The sequence below is a fragment of the Sturnira hondurensis genome, unplaced genomic scaffold (genome assembly GCF_014824575.4).
Source record: "Sturnira hondurensis isolate 20B ecotype Veracruz unplaced genomic scaffold, ASM1482457v3 Scaffold0023817, whole genome shotgun sequence".
Classification (NCBI taxonomy): Eukaryota; Metazoa; Chordata; class Mammalia; order Chiroptera; family Phyllostomidae; genus Sturnira; species Sturnira hondurensis.
Window position 1 is genome coordinate 9,207,454 of NW_028096448.1, and position 17,549 is coordinate 9,225,002.

The window sequence follows — 17,549 nt, forward strand, 5'->3', positions numbered from 1 at the left end:
GTTTTTTAGATTTTACAAATGACAATTTGTATGTGGTATTTTATTTTATCACTGAGCATGTTTTTATGGTGATTTAATTTTCATACAGGTGGGCATCAATAAATGAAATTTTGTTTCTGGCTTAATATTACACACAAATATATGTATTTTATAAAGAACATTATTAGTCACAAGTGTTATAAAGCTATTGTATTTGAAACAGTACGTGTTTTTGAAACTCAGCAGTTAGTGATGATAATTGATATGCCATAGAGAGACAGGACAAATATGTACCAGACAGACAAGGACAATATTTCACTGGGAAGGTCCCCACATGTAAATAGGTTGGGTTTTTAAAAAGTTTTTATACATACTTGCTGGAATTCAGGACTCATTTTTACCCAGGAGTAATAATTTATATGGTAATTCAATGGATTAGGAAAACATATATACACACACATATATTCATATTCATATTCACATTCATATTTATGGGGTTTAGAGGACTCCCGTAAAAAATTTCAGTAGATCTGACTTCCAGTAGAAACCTATGTGTGATGTTTCTTTTCCTTCATGCCTGTTTTTCACCGGCATACTCCTTGAGTCAGGTTCAAGTTACTATCTTATTTGCTGCCTGTGTGCATTCCTTTTTCCTGTGTGATGGGTAAGGTAGTCTGTGTTCAAGGAGTTGTTTCATGAGTTGGGTCTGCAGGTGAGGCAATTATTGATATCACTCAATGGTTAATCTTGTCACTAGCTCTTCCAGGGCAGCAAGTCTTACCCATGGGTACTCATGTCCATGATTATTAGCCACAAGAAAGGTGATGTGATGGAGCAGTTGTGTCGCTGACCACCCATTTGCTCCCAACTTTATTCAACAGTAGAAGGTGGCGAAGTCAAGGCACCGCCACTTGGGACAGGAGGGCTTTCTTACCTAAAGCCACATGGGCTTCCTGTGAAGATTCCTTTGCCTTAGTTCTGCTGCTCTATCTTCTGTGTCTGCTTAGTTCTGCTGATGCCCGGCCATCTCACTAGCTGTACCTAGGGCGGCGATGCAGGGCTGTTCTGTGCTGGACATTGGCTGGAGGGTTGTGTGGTGGGGGAAATAGAAAGGAAAGGAAAACATTACTTAATTTTACTTTACACTAGGCAATTTTTTTCTCAGTGAATTTGAGGTAATGATCAGATGCCGGTAGGCTGACCCAAGTAGCTTCTGCCTACTTGCCACTCTTATATTTCTATTAAAAATATCCTACAATTAAAATTTTAATGAATCTGGACATACCTTTCTTTTTACTCTGACTTTATTTCAGATTTGTAACTTTTTATTTTTATTTTACTCAAACCAAAGTGTTCATTTAATTTAGCCACCTAATTTTACATCAGAGGAAATGGAATACCATCAAATTTAGAAGTATATGTGCATATCTGTGTTTATGTGTATCGCTTATATATCTGTTGTACAAAGCAATAAATAACCCAGGAGCACAGCATCTGTCTCACCTGCTGCTCTCTTTATGATGTGAAATGATGAGTCACATGGGTAACTGTATTACTTGTATAAAGTACTTGGAAGACGGTTTTACTTGTGTGAGTCCTGTTCTGCATGTCATAAAGATGAAAAGTTTGAGCCATCTGTTACTTAAAAAAATTACCCTGGTATACCACCTGGTGTTTAACGGGGCCCAGGATTTGTTCCAGATGCAGCACTGCTTCGTTGAACAAATACTGGGGTGAGGGCTAGGTAGGGTTTGGCAATTGCTCATGTGACTCGGGAGGGGCTCTTTTCACTCAATCTTGAACAGTGTTATTTGGATCATTGTTATTTCCTATTGTGGTTTGCCTGTCATTAAAAACAATTTTGTCTTAATTTTGAAAATTGGATGTGAGGAGTAACATTACACAAAAACAGCATTATACAATGATGAAGATAATGTTCTGTGCAACATGATTTAATTTGGAGCAGTGGATGGCCACCTGCTAGGTCTTTGTTCTTGTGACAGTCTGGCAAGTGGCCCCAGTGTTTTGGTTCTTTCATTGGTCACGTGGCTGTTGAAATCTGCCTGGTTTAGTTGCAAACCATTAATCTGGTAGCACAGAATGATGGAATATTTGACTACTGAGTGTTTGAATTAAGAAAACAAATCCCTTTTAAAGTTACTATTCAGCAATCACAGAATGCTTTTATCATGTTGATATAACATGTAAGTCTTTACATTTTATCTGGGGGTAGGTCATTCTTATCTACGATATAAAAAAGACATCCAGTAGTATTTGGCATTGTGGTGACTAGCTGCCATATAACACCTGTCTCCTCACCCACTCTGGTGGGGTGACCGTGTAATTCAGTGACTAACCGGGGACACTTTGGAGAGTGACAGAGAGCCAGTAACAATTATGCTGGGATAAGGGTCACAGGCATAGACAAAAACATATGGTCACTTTATTGATAAGTAAGGCATGGCCATTTTTACCATCCTCTGTGATCAGGAACAAGCAGGTGGTATTTCATGTGTGTCTAAGGAAGGTTTGTGTATTTGAATTGTACTAAATGCGGCTATAGTGGTGCCTCATGCAAAATAAACATCAACAATCAACATTTAAAAATGGAATAAATGTTTATATTAAAAAATTAAACTTTCCTGACAACTATCTTTTAAAATGTACATTTTGAAAAAGTTTGAGCTTAAAAATTGTTTATATTTCTCTGCTATTCAGACCAAGTCTCAGGCTTCCCTGAAGTGATATTACCTGTTGACCTATGGTTTGTATTCTGAAACCATTTAATTATTATTATTATATAGTATATTCTAAGGGTAAGGAAAACACTTAAAAATTGCAGTAGTCTATTGTTCTAAAATAATTGAAATTATATACTATGAGTGAGCCGTTTAGTCAAGTGCTTATGACTTATCCCAGTAACTTACTGACTTTTCTTTGTTACTTGAAATTGTTAAACTCTTCAGTAGCTGCTTAGCAATTTCTTAACTTTCTTCTGGGAAAATAAGGAAGCCATCTCATTCAATGTAGTTGTCCAGTAATATCTAGTCAGAGACTTTCATACTAGGGAAAGGTTGTAATTTTGGATAATTTTTAATGCTAACTAAAAATTTTATTTATCACTTTAACATTTTTCTTTCTTTTAAAAGATGTTTGTTCTTTATAAACCCTAATTTATTATATGTAAGACACAGAAAAAGGTATAGGAATTTATCTCCTGTTGGATATGAAGTCATAAAATGATGTTTCTTGCTCATCAGACCATCTTGTGAGGAGCTGAATTTAGCTCAGTCTCGGGCTGGGGTTAGAGTGTGCTGGGGTTCAGAAAGTCATCTGTGGTTTAGAGGCACTTTATGATGTGGACTGGGAACTTTGGGGTTTTCTTCTAGTCTGAGGTAGGTTTTTAAAAAAGAGGTGTGGAAAGATGTTGGGTTCTCCACCTTGTTAATTGGCTTAACTTCCCATTTGTCCTAGCCTCCTTGTTTCTAAGGAGGAAGAATGGAAACAGATGGTGTTTAAATTCCCATTTTTAAATCTGTGTGTATGTACCTTGACAATTTAATAATAATCTTTCTTTTCTGCACCCTTTTCTTTGTCTTTTCTACATTGTTGGTGCAATATCCTTCTTTCTTTCTTCCTGTCCTTTTTTTTTCTTTTGATCTTTTAAATTTTTCTTCTTGTCCCCAGGTCTTGCCTCAGACTTTTTTCACAAGAGTTTAAAGTGTTCCTTCAAGAAGTCTTGTATGTTTCTACCCCAATTTTTCATAATATTCAAATACTGGTGTTTCACAATTTTTATTATTTTTTATTTTATTGTTTTAAAGATTTTATTTATTTGTCTTTAGAGAGGAAGGAAAGGAGAGAAGGAGAGAAATATCAATGTATGGTTGCTCCTTGTGAGTCCCCTGCTGGGAACTGGCCTGCAATCCAGGCATGTGGCCTGACTGGGAATCGAACCGCGATCGTATGGTTCGCAGGCCCGCACTCAATCCACTGAGCTACACCAGCCAGGCCCACAATTTTTATATTGTAGAACTAAATCCATGAGGAAGATATTTATTTATTTGCAATGTAAGCTTTGAGGACAGGCATTTGGCTTCACTTATAGCCATGTCTCCAGAGCCTGAGAGTATGCCGGATATGTCATAACTATTTTTAAAAAATATATTTTATTGATTATGCCATTACAGTTGTCCCATTTCCCCCCTTCATTCCCCTCCACCCTGCACACCCCCTCCCCCACCATTTTCCCCCTTTAGTTTATGTCCATGTGTCACAAGTTCTTTAGATTCTGTATTCCCCATAGTATTCCTGCCCTCCCCTCTGTCTATTTTCTACCTACGGTCTATGCTACTTATTCTCTGTACCTTCTTCCCCTTTCTCCTCCTCCCCCCACTTCCCTGTTGCTAACCCTCCATGTGATCTCCATTTCTATGGTTCCACTCCTGATCTAGCTGACCTCTTAGTTTGCTTTCGTTTTAGGTGTGGTTGTTAATAACTGTGAGTTTGCTGTTCTTTCACTGTTCATATTTTCTATCTTCTTAGACAAGTCTCTTTAACATTTCATATACTAAGGGCTTGGTGATGAACTCCTTGAACTTGATCTTATCTGAGGAGCACTTTATCTGCCCTTCCATTCTAAATGAAACCTTTGCTGGATAGAGCAATCTTGGATGTAAGTCTTTGGATTTCATGACTTGGAATACTTCTTTCCAGCCCCTTCTTGCCTGTAAGGTCTCTTTTGAGAAATCTGCTGACAGTCTGATGGGAACTCCTTTGTAGGTGACTGTCCCCTTATTTCTTGCTGCTTCTAGGATTCTCTCCTTCATTTTAATCTTGGCTAATGTAATGATGATGTGCCTTGGTGTGTTCCTTCTTGGGTCCAACTTCTTTGGGACTCTCTGAGCTTCTTGGGCTTCCTGGAAGTCTATTTTCTTTGCCAGGTTGGCGAAGTTCTCCTTTATTATTTGTTTAAATAAGTTTTCCACTTGTTGCTGTCTTCTTCCCCTTCTGGTACCCCTATAATTTGGATGTTGGAACGTTTAAAGATGTCCTGGAGGTTCCTAAGCCTCTCCTCATTTTTTTGAATTCTTGTTTCTTCATTCTTTTCTGTTTGGTCATTTTTTTCTTCCTTCTGGTCCACGCCATTGATTTGAGTCCCAGTTTCCTTCCCATCACTATTGGTTCCCTGTGCATTTCCCTTCATTTCATTTAGTTTGGCCTTCATATGTTCCTCTAATTTGTGACTATAATCAACCAGTTCTGTGAGCATCCTGATCACCAGTGTTTTTGAACTGTGCATCTGATAGGTTGGCTATCTCTTGGTTGCTTAGAAGTATTGGCTCTGGGGCTTTGAGCTGTTCTTCTTCTTAAGCCATGATGGTTTGGTCTGTTCATGCCTGTTATATAGTGAAGGTCAGAGCCTTAGGTGTTCACCAGGGTGGGGCGATCCAATTGCTGGGTCGTGACACTATGTGGGGGTGGGGTTATAGAGGGGCAATGGTGTTTGTTCTGCCGTCTCTCGGATTTCGGACCCCTCTGCTGCTTTCCACAAGCAAATTGGGCCCCTGCTGGTCCCCAGGTGTGTGGGCTTGTGCACCCTCCAGGATCCTGTGGGTCTCTCCAATGAACTCTCTGTGAGCCTTTCGGAGCACCTTGTACCCCGAAAGTTTTTCCAATCATCACATTATCGTGATAATTGCTTCACTAGGGAAATGACAACTTTCAAATTAAACAAGTGACAATTTTTGTTTTGTCTAAGTTTTTAATAAATATGATACGCACATTATTTTATAAAGTAGAATGTAGATATGTAACAGTTAGATCTGTGACTCTTCTGTATGTGTTTTTGCACTGATCACAATTGGTATGTTTAGATTATTTAAATAAAATGAAATCTTGCTGACTGAAAAATAGAAAAGGTAACTAGGACATAGTGAAGCTTACTTAAAAATATAGAGTCATCATACAAGGTGATGTGCATCTGCCACCGCATCCTACTCAAAGGGTTTTGATTTACCTGAATATGCAGTAAGGGGTTATTTTTGTTTGGCCAAGAATTCCCAGTAAATGTTGGATAAGCAGCCTGGAAGCATTATGGCATTGTGTAAAAAGCAGGGGATTAGGAATTGGAATCCAAATTTCTGTTTCTGGCCCTAACTATGTGACTTCTAATAAAATATTCAGCAACCGTGAGCCTTTACTTCTTTGTTTGTAGAAGAGTTCCATTGCCCGTGTCCTGCTTGGGACCACCCAGCCCAAGTTACAGCGCAGTCTGCAAGTGGCTGCTACTTGCAGTGGGTTTGGAGGTGCCCTGGAGAGGCCAAGCTGCAAACCTAGGTTGGCTGCTGCTAGTGCTGGGCCTGGGCCACTTAGCAAGAGGTACGGGGCATGCTGAGGCCAGATGCTGCTTGATTGCGAGATTTTAGAAAAGTTCAAAACATGAAGCAAGAGAGGCCATTTGTATGAAAAAGCCACTGGAAACAGCTTGAGTGGACCCGCATGTTAGGTGGAGTAGGGTCCAAGGGAATCACTGGGGTGGAGTGAGCAGTGTGGTCAGGTTGATGGAGACTCAGATATGACACCTGCCTGCTGGCTCTTTTGGGGGTGAGGGGGTCTCAGAAAGGGAAGTGGCCTTTTGTGTACACTGATAATTCTTACATGATGAACACATATGAGAAACTAAAGTCACCTATGTTGTTTGTTTTGTATAAAATCCTCAGGCAAGAAATACACTTTCCTATTTTCTATATTAGCAGGGTGTTTATAAATATACCTATGATTCTAATTTTGATCATCTTTGGAATTTTAGTAAAATTTCACTCTTAAAAAACATAAATGTAAGGAAAATGATTTATAGTTTATTCTTTAAGCATTTAAAATATATTCTTATTTTTCCTTCCCAGTATTTTCTGACTCTTCTCCCCTCTCTAGGTGGCATGTGTTGCTTTTGTAATAAACAGTAGCATTAAAAGAAATTTCATATTGCCCTGGCTGGTGTAGCTCAGTGGATTGAGCGCGGGCCTGCGAATGACACGATCGTGGTTTGATTCACAGTCGGGGCACATGCCTGGGTTGCAGGCCAGTCCCCAGCAGGGGACTCGTGAGAGGCAACCATACATTGATACAAAACGTGTTCAGAAAAAAAAAAATCTCATATTGAAAAATGTTATGGAATTTTTATCATTTTGATGTGGGTTTATTTTATTTCTTGTGATACAGATTTATTTTACTATTCCATTCATAATTTTATTTTTTTAAGCTTATATAAGAAGAGGGAGATTTCCGGCTAAGATGGAAGTGTAGGTAGATACACTATGCCTCCTCACACAACCGAAAGAAGGACAATGGCAATTTAAAAACAAAAAAACCCCAGAACTGACAGAAAACCAAACTGTATGAAAGTCCGACATCCAAAGAGTTAAAGAAGAAACATTCATCCAGACTGGTAGGTGGGGTGGAGTCAGGCAGCCAGGCAGAGAGGATTCGCAGCAAGGTGGTGGCTGGGAGACCTGGCAGTTCCACATTTTCCTTCAGACAAACTAGGTGAAACAAATGGGGAGCGGGACAGATAGCACAACTCAGGGTCCCAGTGCTAGGAAATAAAGCCTCTAACCACTGACTGAAAACACCTGTGGGGGTCGAGGTGCTGGAAGAGACTCCCGGTCTCACAGGAGAGTTTGTTGGAGAGACCCATAGGGTCCTAGAATGTACACAAGCCCACCCACATGGGAACCAGCACCAATTGGGCCCAGTTTGCTTGGGGGAAGCGGCGGAAGGGACTGAAATCTGGCAGAGAGCAGAGCAAGCACCATTGTTCCCTCTTGGTCCCCACCCCCAGGTATTGCTTCACAACCCAGCAGCTGGGTTGCCCCACCCTGGTGAACACCTAGGGCTCTGCCCCTCATACGTAACAGGTGCGAACAGACCAAAACGTTATGGCTCAAGCAGAAGAACAGCTCAAAGCCCCAGAGCCAATACTTCTAAGCAACCAATAGATAGCCAACCTATCAGATGCACAGTTTAAAACACTGGTGATCAGGATGCTCACAGAACTGGTTGATTATAGTCACAAATTAGACGAACAAATGAAGGCCAAACTAAGTGAAACAAAGGGAAATGCACAGGGAACCAATAGTGATGGAAAGGAAACTGGGACTCAAATCAATGGCATGGACCAGAAGGAAGAAAAAAATGACCAAACAGAAAAGAATGAAGAAACAAGAATTCAAAAAAATGAGGAGAGGCTTAGAAACCTCCAGGACATCTTTAAATGTTCCAACATCCGAATTATAGGGGTACCAGAAGGAGAAAAAAAACAGCCACGAGTGCAAAACTTTTTTGAACAAATAATAAAGGAGAACTTCCCCAATATAGCAAAGGCAATAGACTTCCAGGAAGCCCAAGAAGCTCAGAGAGTCCCAAAGAAGTTGGACCCAAGGAGGAACACACCAAGGCACATCATAATTACATTAGCCAAGATGAAAATGAAGGAGAGAATCCTAGAAGCAGCAAGAAATAAGGGGGCAGTCACCTACAAAGGAGTTCCCATCAGACTGTCAGCTGATTTCTCAAAAGAGACCTTACAGGCAAGAAGGGGCTGGAAAGAAGTATTCCAAGTCATGAAATCCAAAGACTTACATCCAAGATTGCTCTATCCAGCAAAGTTTTCATTTAGAATGGAAGGGCAGATAAAGTGCTTCTCCAATAAGGTCAAATTCAATGAATTCATTATCACCAAGCCCTTAGTATATGAAATGTTAAATGGACTCATCTAAGAAAAAGGTAAAACACATGTACAGTAAAAAAACAGCAAACTCACAATTGTTAACCACACCTAAAACAAAAGCAAAAGCAAACTAAGCAAACAACTAGAACAGGAACAGAACCACAGGAATGGACATCACATGGAGGGTTATCAACAGGGAAGTGGGAGGAGGAGAGAGGGGGAAAAGGTACAGAGAATAAGTAGCATACATGTTACGTAGAAAATAGACGGAGGGTAAGAATAGTATGGGAAAGGTAGAAGCCAAAGAACTTACAAGTATGACACATGGACATGAACTAAAGAGGGGGAATGTGAGGGGACAAGGTGTTAAGGTTGGAGGGAACTGAAACGGGGAAAAATGGGACAACTGTAATGGCATAATTAATAAAATATATTTAAAAATTATACATTTACTGCAGAAAAAAGAAGGAATGATAAAGCAAGAGAAGACTAATGTGTAAATTATACAATAAGACACTCAGAGTTTTATTCATTTATCAAATATTATTAGACATCTTGCAGTAAACTAGCCACTGTTCTGGCTCTAGCATGTGGGTAATATGCTAAGAGTGTTTCTCAGCTTTGCAGAGGGGAGTATGAAGAGAATAAAAAAAGTTTAAAATAAAACACTGTATTTTAGGGTTTTTTGTGTATTTTTTTATTGTTGGCATTATCACAGATGTCCCTCATTTTCCTTTGCCCCTTTGTACTCAACCCCCGCCACCTCCCCGCCCCCTGGCCTTTGCCATATTGTTGTCTCTGTCCATGGGCTATGCGTATGTTCCTCTATGCTCTTTGTTTGATCTCTTTCTGTCCTCCTGCCTTGCTCCCCTGTGAGGTCTGTCAGTCAGTTCCATGTATCCATGTCTCTGGTTTTATTTTGTTTGTAAGATTCTACATATGAGTGAGATCATATGGTACTTGTCTTTCTCTGACTGGCTTATTTCAATTAGTACAATACTCTCCATATCCATCTATGCTGTTGCGAAGGATAAAGTTTCCTTCTTTTTTATAGCCACGTGGTATTATTGTGTAAATGTACCACAACTTTTTTATCCACTCATCTACTGATGGGTATTTGGTCTGTTTCTAGATCTTGGCTATTGTAAATAACACTGGTATGAACATAGATATATTCTTTCTGATTGCTGTTTTGGAATTCTTAGGATATATTCCCAGAAGTGGCATCACTGCATTACACAGCAGTTCCATTTTTATTTTTTTCAGGAAACTCCATACTTCTTTCCGTAGTGGCTGCACCTTTCTGCATTCTTACCAGCTGTGCATGAGGCTTCCCCTTTTCCTAAAACCTCATCAGCACTTAATATTCATTGATTTATTGACTTGATGAAAAGAAAATAAGGTAGGCATATAATAATAGGAAGAGTAGAGTGAAAGGAGGCCTATTTCATATTGCATGGTCAGGGGAAGCATTTTGAAGGACGCAACATTTCTGCCGACGCAAAACTTTGAAGAGTTGGCAGATGTGCATTTAAAATTATGCTGCTGGAGAGAAGTACAAGCAGGGATTTAAATTGTGTTTTAAAGATGGAATCAGTAGCCTTTGTTTTAGTAGATTGACATGGAGTGTCATCAAAAAAAGTGTGTTCAAGGATACTCCTAGGTTGTTTTTTTTTTTTGTGGAGGTGATTAGAAGAGGGTTGATAATCAGGCATACTTGTATGTCAGTACCATTTATCTGAGATGGGAAATAATAGAAGATTTTTTCCATTTATTTTGTGTACAATGGGCATGGGTATAAGAAACCAGGGATTCCATTTGGATCATGCTTAATTTGAGATGCTTGCTGGATACCTGACTTTTGTATGTTATATATATGAGGTTAGGGCTTGAGATATGAATCCCAGTATATAAAGCAAAGAGACTGATTAAGGTCACCTACAGAATTATGTGATCTTAATCAAGGAATAGGAGCCAGCAAAGGAGGTTCAGTTGAGGTCAAAGCAACCAGAAGTGTTTTGTCTCAAGAAGCCAAGGGAAGGATGTGTTTGAAGAAGAGGGAGCAATCGGCTGTTTAAGTGCGTCTGAGAGACTGAGTCAGATGAAGATGGAGAATTGATCCATTGGATTTGTCAAGGGAGTGTGTGGTTTTTCTTGATGAGCAGTTTCAGTGGAGAGGTGGGGATACAAGAATGATTTGAATGCATTTAAAACCGAGTGAGAGGCAAGGAAGTGAGCCGGTACAGATTGCATTTTATAGGAGGTTTGTTACAAAGGAAAGCAGAAATGAAGCTAGAGCAGAGTAGGGGAAGGTGTGGAATCAGAGAGTTTTTGTTTTGTATTTTTAAGATGGGATGTCACTGCATATTTATAAGTTATTGGATATGATCCATTGTAGAGGGAAAGCTGCTTAGTAGAAGGAAAGAGGGTAATTACAGAGGGTAATTATAGGAGCAGAGTATGCAAGAGGGGGTGGGATGCTAGCACACAAGCAGAAACACTGGATTTACATGGGCGGAAGGACAGCTGATTTATTTGAACAGGCAGGAGGACAAGCACGGTCATAAACAACCAAACAGTGGGATGCATTCTGAGAATACACCAGTTTGGTCATTGAGTGAACATCACTGGGTGCAGTGCTGCTGCTGGGGTAACATGGCACAGACATTTACAGCAAACTTAAAACAAATAAGTAGAGTACTCTAATCAAAGGATAGTATAGTAAAAGGTGAGGGAGGAAATAGGGTAAATTAATACTACAGGAATGTAATCTGCAAACTCCAGATGCTGGGATACTTTATAGAACAATCAACTTAGTTTTTTGTAAGTGAAATAAAAAAATATATACAGTGGTGTTCTAGTTATTTAAAAAAGGGACTTAAAATCACATCAACCAATTGTAATTTATGAACCTATCTGTATTCCGATTTGAATAAATAAACTGAAAAAGTTATGAGACAATGGATAAATTTTTAAAAATACAGTAAATACATATAAATCAGTAATCGTCATTTATTGTCATCATCAAGTAGTATGTACTATACATAATTGTGTGCTATATACTTTTATGTGACTGACAGGCATGTGTTTGTTTACGTCTGCATCACCACAGTCGTGTGAGCAGTGCATTGAGCTACGACATCAATAGGTGGTGGAAGGTTTTGGCTGCATTATCTGACAGTATTGCGCTGGCCGGGCGGCTAACTCGGTCGGAGCACTGTCCTGCACATCAGAGGTTGCAGGTTGAAACTCTGGTCAGGGCGTGCACCTAGGTTGCAGGTTTGATCCCTTGTCTGGGCTTGTATGGGAAGCAACTGATAAATATTTCTCTTCCACATTCTCTCTCTTCTCTGTCTCTTTCCCTCTCATGCCCTTCCCCTTTCTCCCCTTTCTCTCTTTCTAAAATCAATAAACATATCCTTGGGTGAGGATTAAAAAATAATATTCCAGGATCACTGTTATGTATGCAGTTCATTGTTATGCAGCACATGACTGTGTGCTGAGACAGAGCAGGCCATTTGATAGGTATGGCGGTAGAAAGGAACGGCAGCTTCGTTCTCATTTCTTCTGTTTCAGTGGAATAAGAAGTAGGATGATCTGCTGAGAATCTTATTTGGGAGAGGCCATGTTAGAGCAATATAAAATGTTTGTTTTATTTTCTAAATAATACTTAAGAAATATATTCTTCCCCTAGTTATTGCTTGTTTGTTGTTGTTATGGTGGTAAGCAGTGTATGCTCAGATATATTTTATGTAAACAGGGAGAGTTGATTCTCTTGCATGGTATATAAATCAGAATACCCCTCTGCCTTTACCCCTCCTTTGAGTATAAGGATTTGAAGTTTAGAAACCTTACACTTTGGACTTATTGTTCTGTTTCTCTTTATTTTTTAACTGATATAGTGGAGAGAGAGAAAAGATGGTTTGACTTAGTTCAGTGTCCTCATCACCTGGTTTTCAGCATTCTGTTGTTCCCAATACTGCAGAGTAGCTGAACATTCAGTCTTTACAACACAAATCGTTTCGGTTTGCGCAGCTCGGATTGTGTAGCACTCTAATGAAGGTGACCTGAGTTGAGACATTTGACATTTTCTTGTTCAGGTTTTGGAGTGAGGTCTCATCCTTCTTCAGCAGGTACAGATGTCCTACACATGTTCTGTTTTTTAGGGGGTGCTCCAGGTACCCCCTTTTTGTTTTAGGTAGTAGAGACCAATCTCATTCTTGTATTTCATTTTCCAACTTGCTCTCTGAACCTTATTTTCCTCATTTGTAAAGTCAGAATCCTACCTTTAACTCACACGTTCCTTCTGAGGATCAGAGAGGTGGGACAGGATCTGTGTGAAAATCACTCTGGAAAAGCCTGCACAGTGTAAAAACAAAATCCTGTTACCATGATCATTGTTTTTGTTACTCTTTGAAATACATGGACAGTGTCGTAGCACCATCCCTTAGACTCCTAACTTTCATCTTACAGAGACTTCCATTTCTTGATTTATTTTATTTTCCCTTTCAGAGGCTTAATGTAGTGACTTGGGTATTATTCAGTATTTTGATGTGTGTGGTTGGAATTTTTGAACACTGAAAACTGGAGGTGAAAGAGAAGAAGCTGAATTTAATGCCTATTTTCTAATAACTTATTTACTACTCTAACTTTTTAAAACCACAAGCTTCCTCTCTTATCACAGTTTTACAAATGGATATATATGAAGAAAGAATCAGAATTTAAAATATTAAAAATGAATATCCTTTATTTTCATTTGCTGATTTTGAAATCTAAAGATAGTTTCTTTTGTATCAGCTGAGTACAAACTATTAAACATAGATTGCAGCCTTTAGGGGGAGTTTTCAAAGAAGTTTTACTTTTTCAAATTAAGAAAACTTACTGTTTGGAAAAGAAAATAATTTTTACACTTGATCTTAGCCAAAAGGCCGAGAAGCGATAGAAAATAATTTTTAATGATGATATTTGCTGCTGTGGATTTCTTACTAACCTTGTTGGATTTTGGTAGCAAGTGCTACTTTTAGGGGCAAATATTTCCTATCACAAACACAGGGTTTTTTGTGCAAGAATAATAAGCCACAGAATTCATCTTGTTTAACTACTTTCATGTATTGTATGTGTGACAAAATTAAGGCTCAGAGAGGAAGGGATTGCCTGACTGTCCATTCACGGCAGAGCCAGGACCCGACTTTGGGTCTCTGGGCTGGCAGTGTAGGGTTTTCCAGCCTGTCTTTTTAATGCAGTTATGTTCTCAGAAAGAAGTAGGGAAGTTGTCCGTACCGAGTACAGAAGGAGAGCAGACAGAGGTGTGCTCTGTACACTCTTCGTGCTTATAATTTTCCATTCAGTCTTTTCAGTGGTATAGCTGTTAATTTTAATTAGTTACCATAAAATAGGGAAAATAATGAGCTCTTTTCAGTGGCGTTCTTGAAATGTCTTCAATAATAATTCTGAATTTTTCTGTTTAGTGTCACTCTAGTTAATTCTGACACGGATGGTCAGAGGACAGCATACAGTTTTGTTTCAACAGGCATGCATCAGGGTTCTTCCAGGGAACTGTGACATCCTGTTCATACACCCTTGAACAGGGTTAAAATCACTTTCATGTGGGTTCTGAGATATATAGGGAGGTTTCAAAAGACTCTAGAGATGGCTACCACAGTTTTACTTCTCTTCCCGTTTTTGCTTACTGGGAAATCTCTGGTTATCTAGTTGTAGAGTATTTTCATTAAGATATTTACTTTTAAGTCTTTTATTGTAAAATACAATAAAAAATTGAAAACCACAGAAAGGTCTATGTTAGTGAATTATTTTAAGTCAAACACCCTTGTAACTGCCACCCACTTCAAGAAATAAAACATCACTTAGCCACCTTGGAATCCCTTTTGTGGCCCCCATCACACTTGCAGCTCCCTCCTCACCGCCACAGGTGACCGCTCTTGAGTTTTGTAATAATCACTTATTCATGTTCCCTTAGAGCTTTATCACCCTAAGTTTGTTCTTAGAGAATAAAGCTAAATCTTGCCCATTTTAAAAAAACCTTATGTGTATTTTCGCCCTGGCTGGTGTAGCTCAGTGGATTGAGCATGGGCCTGTGAAGCAAAGGGTCACCAGTTCGATTCCTGGTCGGGGCACATGCCTGGGTTGCAGGCCAGTTCCCAGCAGGGGATGCGTGAGAGGCAACCACACATTGATGTTTCTTTCCCACTATTTCTCCTGCCATTCCCCTCTCTCTAAAAATAAATAAATAAAAATTAAAAAAATAAAAAACCTGATGTGTATTTTAAATGTCTCTTAATCTATATCTCTTTCCCTTCCATCTCTTTCTATTCCTTATAATTTTACATGTTGGAGAACCTGGGCCTTTTAACCTGTGGGTTTTCCATTGTCTAGATTTTGCTGCATTTCAAAATGTTCCTTTCTCCTCTGTTTTCCCTGCAGATTGACAGCTGGCTACAGAGCCTTGGCCGAACATTGTTATGATATTGTATTGTATTGTATTGTATTTTATCCTTTTGTCAGAAAAGGCTCATAATGGGTGGTTGTTTCTTGTTTTGAGATAACCAGCCATTGATGCCTAATGCCCAGATTCATTATTTCTGTGGAGTCTGGAAAATGGTGATATACTATTTTATCATCTTGTCATAAATAAGCTGTGATAATTTTATAGGAGATGTTTCCCTTCATCTGCTATTTACTCATTGGTAGAATTCTTAGAGAAAGGCAGAAAAATTTTAAATTCATTTACTTTTACCCAGTTCCTAAAATAATGAATTATTTTCCTGTCATTCTCAGAATGTGACTGAAAACCTTTTAAGAAACATGATTAGAAACTTATGAACTTAAACATACTTGGATGTCAGTCAATTGCAAATTCTTATCCAAATTTAAATTGTCCTGTGTCTGGCTATTGTGAACACCTTCAGGTTGGCTTCTGATTTTTCTTTTTTGACATGATCCTGGTATTTGATGGCTTTCTTACTCTGACCTGGTGTGATAAGATGTCCCAAGTTCATCTTCTACATACCCTGCCCCAGACTCGGAATCAGCCGTTTCCTAAGAAGTTTTACTTTTTTAAAACCGGAAATGTCATTTCATGCTCATATCTGGGTGCTTAGCTTCTGTGTTGGTTGTTGATTCTAGATCTTCTCAGTGGAAACACACACATTCTCCCACACCAATTTTAAGACCAAATACCTCATGAATTCATATTGATAGTTCTAACTAACGTTTAGGACCACAGGGTTTTTAACTTAATCTCATATATTACATCTCTATATCCTTTTTTTTTCCCAATAATCCTAGTTGTCAAAAACACAGGGAAAGACAGATTAGAAATATCCAGACAAAGGAAGGCTAAAGGAATATACCTCCACCAAACCAACATTGCAAGAGGTGCTACAGGGACTGCTTTAAGAAGATGAAGAAAGGGATAGTGGGGGAAAAGGGTGAAGTGTTTACAAGAAAAATTATAAAGGACATATGGACAATAACAAGGGGGGGTGCAAACGGGGGAGGGAAGTAGAGAGGGCAAGGGTGGCAGGGAGGGGGGAAGGCAGAAAACTGTACTTGAACAACAATTAAAAACTTTTAAAAAAGATGAAGAAAGAGTGAGAGATGGAGGAACAAAGGTACAAAATGGGTAAAGTGACAATAAGTAAGTACTTACCAATAATAACCTTAAATGTAAATGGATTAAATGCTCCAATTAAAAGACATAGACCAAGCCCTGGCTGGTATAGCTCAGTGGATTGAATGTAGGCCTGCGAACCAGAGGATTGCGGTTCGATTCCCAGTCAGGGCACATGCCTGGGTTGCAGGGCGGTTCCCTGCAGGACAACTCCCAGCAGGGGATGCACAAAAGGCAACCATACATTGATGTTTCTCTCCCTCTCTCCTTCTCCTCAAAAGATAAATAAACAAATAAAATCTTAAAAAAAAAAGACATAGACCAATTGCTCCAATTATAAGACATTTTCTTAACCCTTCGGGGTAGCTGAAGGGATAAGAAAACATGACTCGCACATATGCTGCCTACAAGAGATTCCCCTTTGAACAAAAGACCTACACAGACTGAAAGTGAAAGGATGGAAAAAATATTCCAGTAAATGGACAGGAAAAAAAAGCCAGGATAGCAATACTCATATCAAACGAAATAGACTTCAAAATAAAGGCTATAAAAAGAAACACAGAAGGACACTTCATAACATTCAAGGGAGGAATCTATCAAGAAGACATAAATATTGTAAACGTACATGCACCCAACATAGGAGCACCCAAATGCAGAAGGAAAATTTTGGAGAACTTCAAGAAAGATAGAGACAGAAACCAACACAATTATAGTAGTGGATTTTAACATTTTGCTGCCAACAATGGATAGATCTTCCAAACAAAATATCAACAAGGAAATTGTAGAACTGAATGATGCATTAGATTAAATGGGCTTAACTGATATATGTGTCTGTATGTGTGTATATATATAACCTTTCATCCCAAATAAGCAAAATACACATTCTTTTCAAATGCACATGGAACATTTTCAAACATAGACCACATGATAGGACACAAAACAAACCTCAACAAACTCAAGAAAATTGAAATCATATCAAGCATTTTGTTGGACCATAAAGGCCTGAAACTAGAAAGTAACTTTGAGGGAAAAACTCAAAAATATTAAAATGCATGGAGACTGATTAGCTTGTGATTAAACAAAGAGTGAGTTAATAACAAGATCAAGGAATAAATCAAAAAGTTTCTGGAAACTGATGAAAGTGAACACACAACCCTTCAAAACCTATAGGACATAGCAAAGGCAGCCCTGAGAGGGAAGTTTGTAGCAATA

At 38.8% G+C, this 17,549-nt stretch overlaps 1 protein-coding gene and 1 pseudogene across 4 annotated transcripts in view; one reads left to right on the forward strand and one right to left on the reverse strand.

Annotated features, from left to right (window-relative positions):
- The window catches only part of CDKAL1 (CDKAL1 threonylcarbamoyladenosine tRNA methylthiotransferase), a 665,826-nt gene that overhangs the window by 160,872 nt on the left and 487,405 nt on the right, over window positions 1–17,549 (forward strand). The window lies entirely within an intron of this gene.
- Window positions 13,543–13,647, reverse strand: LOC118981280 (uncharacterized; annotated as a pseudogene).